Source organism: Nicotiana attenuata, chromosome 7, assembly GCF_001879085.1.
Source record: "Nicotiana attenuata strain UT chromosome 7, NIATTr2, whole genome shotgun sequence".
NCBI lineage: Eukaryota > Viridiplantae > Streptophyta > Magnoliopsida > Solanales > Solanaceae > Nicotiana > Nicotiana attenuata.
The window spans coordinates 76,071,789-76,084,273 of record NC_031995.1 but is presented as its reverse complement, the minus strand read 5'-3'; the positions used below and the strand labels follow the sequence as shown (position 1 = coordinate 76,084,273).

General features: G+C 40.0%; 1 long non-coding RNA gene across 1 annotated transcript; it reads right to left on the bottom strand.

Moving 5' to 3' along the window:
- LOC109229323 lies at nt 612-5,074 on the bottom strand. The gene is made up of 2 exons (XR_002068544.1): nt 4,699-5,074; nt 612-851 (listed from the first exon to the last, which is right to left on the bottom strand). It is a non-coding gene; the product is annotated as an uncharacterized LOC109229323 (long non-coding RNA).

Genomic DNA, 12,485 nt, shown 5'->3' with positions numbered 1-12,485 from the left:
ATCTTAATAAGAAGACTATTAAATTCATCTTCCACAAATTCTTCTATCCTCGACTCCTGTACAGCTGTCTAGTGCATCTCCACTTAATTTAGTGGTTGTTCATGGAACCTCTCTTCTTTCTATCTTACTTTCTTTGATTGTTTAATTGTTTACACAAATTCAACAATGATTATACAGGTCGTTCACAAACTCTATTTGATATGCCACAAGATTGAATTTGTTGTATTACTCAATTATTTAATAGAGCATTTTATACTTATTAACAACAAAAGTTATTTCTTCCTTACTACTATGAATCATCTGTATTTAATCTTTTACGACAAAAGTCATCAACAAAAATTAATTAGAAAGAAAAGAAATTACCGAGAATAAAGCAGATTGAAACATGCAAATTGTGAGAGTAAGGAAAAAGCAACACTATCTCAGCTAATGCTCTTATGAAACTCCAACCCATCCCTCAATTAATATCCTTTGTCGACATCTTTAGTACTATCTGCAGTTGCTGGAAAGACAAACACCGCTATCACGACCCAAAATCCCTCCGAAAGAGTCGTAATGGCACCTAGTCCCTAAACTAGGTAAGCCTAACATTTACAGAAATAACATTGATATTCACTAACTTCAAATTATATACCTCTGATCAATTACAATTTCCAAAACGGATGGTACAAGTCATAAGCCTTTCTAAGAGTAGTTATACATAATAAATACACCACTGTTCCAGGATGAAAGGAACAAATGAAAATAAGTACAAATGAAGGTGACTCCGAGGCCTGCGAACGCAGCAGCAGGTTTGCCTTGAGTCTCCATCGCGACGATCCGCACAGCTGCTACCGATCGAATACCTGGATCTGTACAAAAAAAATATACAGAAGTGTAGTATGGGCACACCATAGCGGTGCCCAGTAATTATCAAGACTAACCTCGGTGGAGTAGTGACGAGGAACAGTCAAGACCCTACTAGTCAAGTAGATTGAACAAGGTATGATAATGAACTACCAGGATAAGGATAACAAAGTAATATCAATAGCAGGAGAAAATCAAACTAAAACAGTAGAGACAATAAAGGGGAACACAGATAGTAGCGAACAATAACCAAGTAAATTAACACCAACATAACTGGGACACAGACAAGTAAGAATATGTTCGAACAAAGAAGGCGATGTCAACTCAATCAATCACATCGTTTCTAATACACAATCCCGACCATCTCAATCCTCGGTGTCTCATATCATAACCTCAATTTCCAAACCTTTAGCACACACGGCACCTTGTGCCCACATATTTCTATCTCACTTTGCACAACGTCATCCTCATGCTACTCAGTACATAGGGTCCATAACCAATGCAATCAAGATGTTCAAGGAGTCTCATTTATATCATATAAAGTAGATTACAGCTTCTAAATCAATTAGAAAATCAACAAGAAAAGATGAAGTTATTTTTAGAAATCATTTGAATAAAGAAAATACCCTTTTTAAATAAAATACAACATAGAATGAATTATTACTTCTAATATATGATTTAATAAATCAAAACTTAGTACAAATTTCTTTTTAAGTAAGATTCAATATCATCGGGTTAAGGAAATTTAATTGAGAAACTAATTGAAATAAAACATAACATTTATAGGAATTTGAATAATTGAAAGGTGTATATATACACAGCGATTTCAAATTTAAAAGTCATATATAGCGGCGTAATACTAATTCCTTTATTTTAAATCACGATATTACTAATAACTTAATAGGACAATAGGGAATGATTCAACGTAGTAAACTTACTTTAAAAATCAATTCACCAGAGAAACAGTTTCAGAGAAAGAATTCAAGGAACAACGGCAAGTCTACAACTCAATGCCAATAACTCGATCTTCAAAACTTAGTGAAACCCGAAATACAAATTGTCAAAGTCTTAAACAAATGAACTAGGGTCTTTTTCGTATTCAACTATAACCAAATCCTAAATGAAATGCCAAACCACCGAATAACTTGTACAGTCAAAGAGGAATACATAAGCATATATATAATGATGCGGCGCGCATTCCGATCCCACCAATCCTTCTTTATTCCTCCGAAACAGTTACAATAAAAGTAACTAGTATATGTTTGTTGCGGCGTGCAACCCGATCCCACCAATCCTCCCTTATTCCTCCTTAACAATTACAACAAGAGTAAATAGTATATATATCACCATATCAGTAACAACATGATCATTCACCCTTATTACTCCTTGTTGCGGCGTGCAACCCGATCCCACCAGTCCACCTTATTACTCCTCAATTTATATCACCCTTATTCCTCCTTTTGCGGCGTGCAACCCGATCCCACCTGTCCACCCTTATTACTCCTTGTTGCGGCGTACAACCCAATCCCACCAGACAACATCAATTCTCCCTTATTCCTCCTCAACATATCAACAACCAAACATAGTTTAAAATCAACAACAACAACAATTCAACAACCCAATCACAAGGATTTCTACCACCAAGAGTATGAGTACACGGCAACAAGAGTATTACGGAAAAACCAAGAAGCACAACAACCTTTACAAAAACAACAAGACATATAAGGCACATGATAACTACAACCGGCAACCACAACAATATGGACACATAGCATATAGGCACGGGGTCATAGAGGAATTCACAATTTAGAAGTAACAAAACAATAAGGAGGACAGTCACTTCAATTAAGGCAAATAAGGGCCAAGTAACAAGTAAGAGTTAGAGGAAAGCTAATAACGTCGTATGGAGCATATAGAGGTAAAACAAGCAATTAGGAAACCCAATCATATCGGAAAACTTCCCACTTAATGAACATAAGGACCTAAGAACCCTAAAGGCAAATTTTTCCACAAATAAGTCCGAGAACACACTCATCACCTCGCGTGCACGGATTACAATAAGCATGGAAGACTCAAATCCTAAGGGGAGAGTCCCCCACACAAGGTTAGGCAAGATACTTACCTCAATCCGGCTAATTCAATACTCAATTTAGCTTTTCCTTTACCAATTCATCTACGCTCGGCTCAATCTAGCCAAAAACGACTTGAATACATCAAACAATGCAAGAGAAAACAATTTCAATTAACAAAGCTTTGATTCTTATACAATTTGCAAAAAGTCAACACCCGGGTCCGCACCTCGAAACCAGAGAAAATTTACAAAAACCGAATACCCATTCCGATACAAGTTCATCCATACAAAAATTATCAAATTCCGATTCCATTTGGTCCTTCAAATCATCATTTTACATTTTTGAAAGATTTTACAATTTTCCCCAAATTTTCCTTTAGATTCTCTTGAATTTGATGTTAAATCTAAGATATAATCACAAAATATAGTTGGAAATTGATCAAAGATACTTACCCAATGACTTGGTATAAAAATATCTTCACAAAATCGGCTCACCTCGACTCTAGGGTTCAAATATATGAAAAATGAAGCAAAAACTCGGAATACCCACCTTTTAGCAGGCTGGAGATGTTGCATTTGCGAGACTGGCTTCGCAAATGCGAACTCACAAAAGTGTTTGCAAATGCGAAGCCTGGATTACCCTGACAACATCGCAATTGCGATGCAAATCTTCGCAAATGCGAAGGGCCTTCGCAAAAGCGGCCCAAAACATCGCAAATGCGAAACTCCCCTGCCCAGATGGTTTTCGCATTTGCGAGACTGGCTTCGTAAATGCGAAGCCTGCCAGCCCCAGCTTTTTTTCGCAAATGCGATTCAATGCCCGCAAAAGCGGTGGTCGCAAATGCGACCCGTTACTCGCAAATGCGAGATCAGACAGCAGAAAATCAGAAATTTCTTCCAAACACTTAACACTTTCGAAACTCATCCGAGTCCTCAGGGCTCCAAACCAAACATCCACACAAGTCTGAACATATAACACGAACTCGCTCGCGCGATCGGAACATCAAAATAACCTCTAGAACCACGAATCTGATGCCAAAACGCATGAAAATCACTATGAACTTCAAGAACTTCTAGAATTGCAACCAAGCGTCCGAACCATATCAAATCAACTCCAAACGACACCAAATTTTGCAGGCAAGTCCCAAATGACATAACAGAGCTGTTCCAACTTTCAGAATCGCGTTCCGACCTCGATAACACAAAAGTCAACTATGGGTCAAACCTCTCCATTTTCCAAACTTCAACTTTTTCCAACTTTAGCCGAAATGCCTCAAATCACCCTACGAGCCTCCAAATCCAAATCCGAACACACGCCTAATTCCAAAATCACCATACGAAGCTACTAACATCATCCAAAACTCATTCCGGAGCCGTTTACTCAAAAGTCAAATTTCGGTCAAATTCTCACCGTTTAAGTTTCCAAAACTAGATTCCTTCTTCTAATTCGACTCCGATTCATCCGGAAAAAGAATCCAACCATGCACGCAAGTCGATACACATAATATGAAGCTGCTCATGACCTCAAACTGCCAAACCGGACGTAATTGCTCAAAACGACCAGTCGGGTCGTTACAACCGCGTTTTGTAAAAATAAAGGGAACAAAAAGCGTAAACAGATAAATAAAGAAAACAATTGAAACCTTATATCCCTCTATGATATATTCAGATCTCATCTTAGAAAACTATTTTGTTCAATTAATAGGAATAAGTAGTTGAGAAAACTAATCATGAAAATTTCTCACAACAAATGAAAATGTTTAACAAATAAATAATCTTACCATTTATCGGGCTCGATCTCAATGAATGAGATCTTCTGAGATTAAACAAAAGAAGAGATGGCTTCGATACATCCGCAAGCTCCGAAGTACACTCAATCTCTATCGAAAGGGTAGAACGATGGTAGAGCAGTATGTGGCTTTTGATTGCATTTGAATTCACACATAAGACATTTCATTGAGAAGCACAATAAATTGTTCAAGGGCAAATAAGTGATTCAGACAAGCAAAAGCCGGAGAAGATTAAAGCAAAAATTAAGGGGAAAGCTTACCTGAAATTGAGATACCTAGCTAGAAGATGAATATAACTGAAAGATGAGTTGTAGTTCGAAGTATGAAATGAAGAAAATAGGTTTATGAAAGAAGAGGAGGGTTCTAGAATTGTGTCAGGAGTGTTTTGGGCAGGAATATGTATAGAAAATAAAATAAAATGACAGAGTAAAATGACAAATCTACCCTTGGTCGTCCATTCTTAGCTTTTCTATATAATAGAAAAGCTAAATCATAATGACTCATTTGTGTACATATTGTAGTCTCATCATATCACGGTTCAAACAGAGGTGTACGCAAGATTTTCTGTGCGGTGTCAATACTTAAAAGAGCGAAGAGTAAATAATAACAATCATCACATTATCTAACGAGAAATAGCTTTAGCCCATTAGTTTGTTTAGTCTTAAGTTAGAAGAGTTACAACTATTAACAATAGAGGCTCTCTAAAATATTTGCCCAAAAAAAATAAAATAATCTATTTAAGTTAAAGTAAAATTAAGAATTTAACCAACATGCCAAGCAACAATATATGCCAGTTAAGTGGTGATCACGCCCAACTATGCCTTATAAAAAGGACAAAGCGATCGTTGCAGATATAATCCGGTTTACAAGTCCGGAGTCGAATTCCACAGAGAACTAAGACTTAGCTACAATTGTTCAATATTGCTAAGAAACACAAGTCCAAACAATTTCCTAATTATAAAGATTATAATATTTATTTTTATCTAATTAACTAACAAATACTAGAAAGCAGTAAAACTATCAATTAACAAGGATAAGAATTTGAGACAAGATTAAGGAGGTCTAGAGTTATGATTTCCCCTATTGTCGGAATCCTTTACGCTACGTTTTCTATAATATTGCCTAAGTCTTATCTAACGATCATGAGCACTCTGACTGTCGTAACTCTCTCCCGAGTAATTACAACAATATACTAGACATATTCTCCCGAATTACGCTAGCTAGCCTTAAGTACAGCTCACTTAGATTGCACCCAAGGTTTCGTTATCCCTAATCCCACCTTTAAACCCTTCATATTGATCCCTCATATACGTTAGGAGCGATGTTGTTCAACAAATACCTAAATATGCACTCTCTCCCGAGTAATGCACACTAAATAGGCACAGTCGACTGAGAGCTCTTCAACTGTCACGACCCCAATCCCGGTCGTGATGGCGCCCAACACTAATGCTAGGCAAGCCCGACCAATTAAATACTCTCAACCCAAATTCGCAATCCGTTAACAAATAATACGATTAAAATAGTAAATATCAAGTTTCCAATCCGGAACTAGATAAAATAGTACGAAAAATAATAACGAATATACCAAATATTCCCCCAATAGATCTGGAGTCACGAGTCTAGAGCCTCTAAATGTAACAGAGTAATATATTCATAGTAATAAAGAGAGTCTAGGATAGGGAAAGACAAATGCAATAAAGGGGAGAAGTCGGGTCCTGCGGACGTCAGGCAGCTACCTCAACAACTCCTAAACCGAGATCCAAGAAGACAGCAAACAGCTCCACTAAGTCTGCGGAGCACCTGAATCTGCACACATGGTGCAGGGAGTAAAGTGAGTACTTCCAACTCAGTGAGTAATAAACATATATAATGGCTGAAAGTAAGAAATTCCGAAATATTACAATATAAAGCTATAATCAGCGATTCAGCACATAAAACGATGAAACAACAACAATACCAGGACAATTAAGACAATTAGGTATAAATGCATGAATGCAATGAAATGCACATGACCGCTGCGGCGCGCAACCCGATCCATTTGGGTACCCGCGCTCACTGTGGGGGTTCAGACTCCGGAGGGGCTCCTACAGCCTAAACGCAATATCATCGTAACATTCGCTGTGGCGTGCAGCCCGATCCACACTCAGTCCAGGTATATATATGCATGCAAGCCAATCGGGCACAGTCAAATTATTCATTTTAGTGTCAATTATTAGGAATTTTAGAGCTAAGTGTTTAAACCTTTATTTATTTACTAACCATTTCGAGGCAGTGTCTAACTCAGGACTGATATCATGAAATATGCTAAGCATCATGAAAGCAGTGATAAGGATCCCTGAAGGATGCAAATGATAGGCACAAAGCCCCAAACACATTCATAAACCAAGTAGGATGATTACCAAACAATTTCTAGTCAAGAACACAGTACGAACATCAATCGGAACAGACTAGGTCAAAATTCCCAGTCACTATCGACCCCGTACTCGTCATAGAGTACGTGTCTCGCCTCAATATAGCGTCACAGTGTGATATACCGGGGTTTCAAACCCTCAGGTCATCATCTACATCTATTACTCACCTCAAGCCGGCCACAAGTCTAGCTCGCTATGCCTTCCCCTCTCGAATCAACCTCTTCGCACGCCGAATCTGATTAAAACCACAAGGAATACATTACAATAGGCTAAAGAAATATAACCCAATCGAAAAGACTCGAAAAACACCAAAATTCACGAAGTTGGCAAAACCCGAGCCCCGGGCCCACTTCTCGAAAAATTACGAAATTTACATCACCGGATTCCTCGTCTCGCCACGAGTCCGTACATATAAAATTTACCAAAATCGGAGTTCGTTTGACCCTCCAAATTCTATTTTTACATCCTAATTTCTCAAGCCCTAACTTACCCCATTTTGATGAATTTCCACTGATTTCTATAATAAATTTACCATAAACTCGAGTAATTAAGCCAAGGAACTTACCTTCGCTCGATTCTCAGTCAAAACCCTCGAAATTTCTTGCCCAAAGCTCTTAAGAAGGTTAACAATGGAGGAAATAATGAATGGGATCGCGGTTAAAATAATATAAAAACCCCTCTGGACGCCCAGGTTTTTCCCTTCGCGAACGCGGTCAACACCCCCGCGTTCGCATTGAACAAATTCCGTTGACCAAAATATTACCCTACGCGAACGCGATACTACAAACGCGAACGCGATAGTCCAGCTTACCCTCCTACGCGAACGCGATGAACAAACTAGGCTGGGCCCCCAGGCCCTTCTACGCGAACGCGAGGCCTTCCCACGCGATCGCGATGGTCTAAGATTTTACCTTCCGCGAACGCGTGCCTACAGATGCGAACGCGAAGACCAATTTTGGTCTGCAACAGCTGGGCAATTTTCTGCAATATTTTCAAAGTTCAAAACCTCCGTTAGCCATCCGAAATCATCCCGAGGCCCCCGGGACCTCAACCAAAGGCACCAACATATCCCAAAACATCATACGAACTTGTTCCCATCATCAAACCACATCAAACAACGCTAAAACCATCAAATCACATCGAATTCAAGCCTAAGTTCTTCAAAAACTTCCGAAATGCGCTTTCGATCAAAAACCCAACCAAACGACGTCCGAATGACCTGAAAATTTGCAGACATATCCAAAATCACCTAAAGAAGCTACTGCAACTCTCGGAATTCCATTCCGACCCTCGGATCAAATTCTCACCCATCCACCGGAATTCGCCAAAATGCCAACTTTGCCAATTCAAGCCTAATTCTACTCCGGACCTCCGAAATCACTTCCGATCGCACTCCTAAGTCACAAATCACCTCCCGAAGCTAACCGAATCACCGGAATTCACATCCGAGCCTTCTAACTAATAAGTCAACGTTCGGTTGACTTTTCCAAACCAAACCTTCCTTAAAGAGACTAAGTGTCTCATTTCCTATCCAAACCAATTCAATTCAACTCTAACTCACCCGTTGCTGATAATAAAACATGAAAGAGCAATAAATGGGGGAAACGGGGCTGTAATACATGAGACGACGGGTTGGGTCGTCACATCCTCCCCAACTTAAACAAACGCTCGTCCTCGAGCGGGTCGAGAAGCATACCTGAGGTCTCAAATAGGTGAGGATATCTGCTCCGCATCTCCTGCTCAGTCTCCCAAGTAGCTTCCTCAACGGGCCGACCTCTCCACTGCACCTTTACCGAAGCTATATCCTTTCATCTCAATTTCCGAACCTGACGACCCAAAATAGACACTGGCTCCACATCGTAAGTCAAGTCATCATCCAACTGAACCGTGCTGAAGTCTAACACATGGGAGGGGTCCCCAACATACTTCCCGAGCATAGAAACGTGAAATACTGGGTGAACTTCCGACAAGCTGGGTGGCAAAGCAAGCATGTAGGCCACCTCCCCAACTCTCCTAAGTATCTCAAAAGGACCAATGAATCGTGGACTCAACTTTCATTTCTTTCCAAATCTCATAACGCCCTTCATAGGCGAAACCTTCAACAAGACCTTCTCGCCCACCATGTAGGATACGTCTCGAACCTTCCGGTCCGCATAACTCTTCTGACGCGATTGAGCTGTACGAAGTCTCTCCTGGATCACTTTCACCTTCTCTAAGGCATCCTAAACCAACTCTGTCCCCAATAGTCTAGCCTCGCCGGGCTCAAACCAACCAACCGGAGACCTACACCGTCTCCCATATAAGGCCTCATACGGTGCCATCTGAATGCTGGACTGATAGCTGTTGTTGTACGCGAACTCTGCAAGTGGCAAAAACTCAGCCCAAGAACCTCCAAAATCAATAACACAGGCACACAACATGTCCTCCAATATCTGAATGGTACGCTCGGACTGCCCGTCCGTCTGGGGATGAAATGCTATGCTCAGCTCTACCTGTGTACCCAATTCTTGCTGAAAAGTCTTCCAGAAATGGGAAGTAAACTGAGTACCCCTATCCGAGATGATAGAAACTGGGACCCCATGCAACCTAACAATCTCCCGGATGAAAATCTCTGCCAACCGCTCCGAAGAATAGGTAGTACACACCGGAATGAAGTGCGCGGACTTGGCCAGCCGATCCACAATCACCCAAATCGAATCAAACTTCTTCGAGGTACGAGGGAGACCACTCACAAAATCCATAGTAATCCTCTCCCACTTCCACTCGGGAATATCTAACCGCTGTAGCACACCACCGGGTCTCTGATGCTCATATTTGACCTGCTGACAGTTGAGACACCGAGCTACATAACTCACTATATCTTTCTTCATTCTCCTCCACCAGTAGTGCTGCCCCAAATCCTGATACATCTTAGTGTGTTCTTGCCTCCTTAGGTCGAATCTCCGGTTTCCACGACGGCTCCGTGCTCTCCTTAGGTCTAATGTCTGTCTAAACTCGATCTCTCTCTCGTCTGTCTAAAGACTCCCAAAAGTGACATTTTTAGGTCTATTTATATGTTTAGGACAAGACCTAAACGTGTAGGTCAAATCCTAGTCAAACCGGGAAACAATAAAAACCTTCAAAGTCGGACTGGGCCTGGCCTTAGGCCTGGCGTCGCTTGGATAACGCCAGCCTAGGCCTGGCTTTAAGCTGGCCTCGCTTGGATAAAGCCAGCCTAGGCCTGGCTTTAAGCTGGCCTCACCTGGATAAAGCCTGGTTAGGCCTGGGTTTAAGCTGGCCTCACCTGGATAAAGCCTGGTTAGGCCTGGCTTTAAGCTGGCCTCACCTGGATAAAACCTGGTCGAGCTGGCTTTTGCCCGGCTTCTCCTTTTCACCGTTCTCGAGCGCCCTTTCGACATTTAAGCATCCTTTAGCTCTACTTTCATTTCCGATGCACCTACACATAAAATAGCCTCCATTACGCTCAAACAAAGTGTATTTTAACATTAAAGCATGTAAAACGCAAAGCATATAATATGCAAAAACCATGAATTAAATCCACACATCAATACCCCATACTTAAATATTTGCTCGTCCTCGAGCAATCACACTACACTTATAGACACGACCTTTTTAAATAATTCTCCTAACTCATCACACCAAGGATCTTTAAAATAGACTAAGCACAAGGGTGTAACATCTTCACCTTAAGATTTTACTCGCAAGTACCATGCATTATTCACAACTCACTCACTTACTCTAACATGGAGGTCAATGACATTACCTTTCCTTCATGAATCAAGTGCCCTCACAATACAAAAGAGAGTAGATCCGCACACACAATAAAATTTAAGAACAATTAGGAAGTCAAGATAGAAATGATTCACTCACTCTCAGAAATAACATTCATATGCTACAAAAGATGCACCATAGGCTTGCCCGTGGTGTACTACTCTACTAATCGAGCTTATTCAGTCTAGGATCAAGTTGGACTTTATTTGGTTGTAATGTAGGCTGCGGGACGGGTAGGATACATTTATATATAAGAGTGACTACACCTTCCTAAGCACTTTAATACATGTACTTTAACGTTCAATCCCATACTTATGTCAAACCAAAACTTCACCTTCATATCAATGTATATTACCCCATACTTCTTTAAGCACAATTACATCAAAAGCCACCACCTATCAAGGAATATATATGTTTTTTTTCACAGCAATACAATTATTTTTTTCTTCTTTCTTTTTCAATTCAAGTGGCTCTTACTTTTTCAAAACAGTGCACCTTTTTCTTTATTTCATTGGTTCCACTCAAAAGCCAAACCAACCGCCCCACACTTTAACTTTTACAACGTTCATAACAATTCAAGTGCTCATGAGAGGTTGAAAGGTTCAAATAGATGGTTAATTCAAACAAAGGGGTAAGGCTTGTAGTGTGGTTGCCAAAGAAACAGGATTACAGGCTCAAAGGGGTTAACTACGTTACATAACAATTAGGCGGGTAAATATACATATCTGCTTCAACAAAGAAAAGCCTATATCACTTCCAAGACTGAACAAAACTACTATTTCGCTTTGCAAACACACGGGGAAAGTTCTAGACATCAAATGCAATGCACAGAATACAACAAACCTCACACGCACATGGCACATGACTCACTCAATATTGGATCATCAAGACACTCTAGTCAAAGCAGTTAAGCAAATATAAGATCATACGATTTAAGGTACTTATACAAGAGTCAAAAATTGAGCCTAAGCGTCACAACCAAAGTACTCGCTATTCTCAAGGCATAACAAAGTCAAGAGATATCGCTGCGATTCAATTCATCTCACACTAGCTCATACTCCCTAAAAAAAACTAACTACACCCGGTTCAAATAAAACCCTTGGAAAAGAACCGCGGCACAAAGAAAAATCAAGGGGAAATTACTACACTACCTACAAAAAATTCTTTTTTCTTTAGACTTAAATTCCTCAAGAAAATTGTCTAGGATATCCATCGTCGGAAAAAGTCCAATCTTTTTATATTTTTATTTTCATTTTTTCTAGAAAATAAAAAAAATTATTCAATTAAACTAACACAACTTAAATAGCATAGAAAGTCACCCAGACAATCTCCTTACCACACACTTAAAATTGTGCATTGTCCCCAATGCACACTATAACTAATAAGAGGGTAAAAGAAACTCCCTGTAGGCCAAAGGCCAAAGCACTAGCAACTCATGGGTTACTCAGACTTCTCCCAGGCTTGGTCCTTCGTGCGGGTACCTCATACTTAGTTCCAACCATCTGGTTTGCTGTTGCATCCTTCCAATAGCTTTGCTTTCCATGCTCCTAGAAAATAAAAAATCGACACTACAAAAATAATACAATTAAGTAAAAT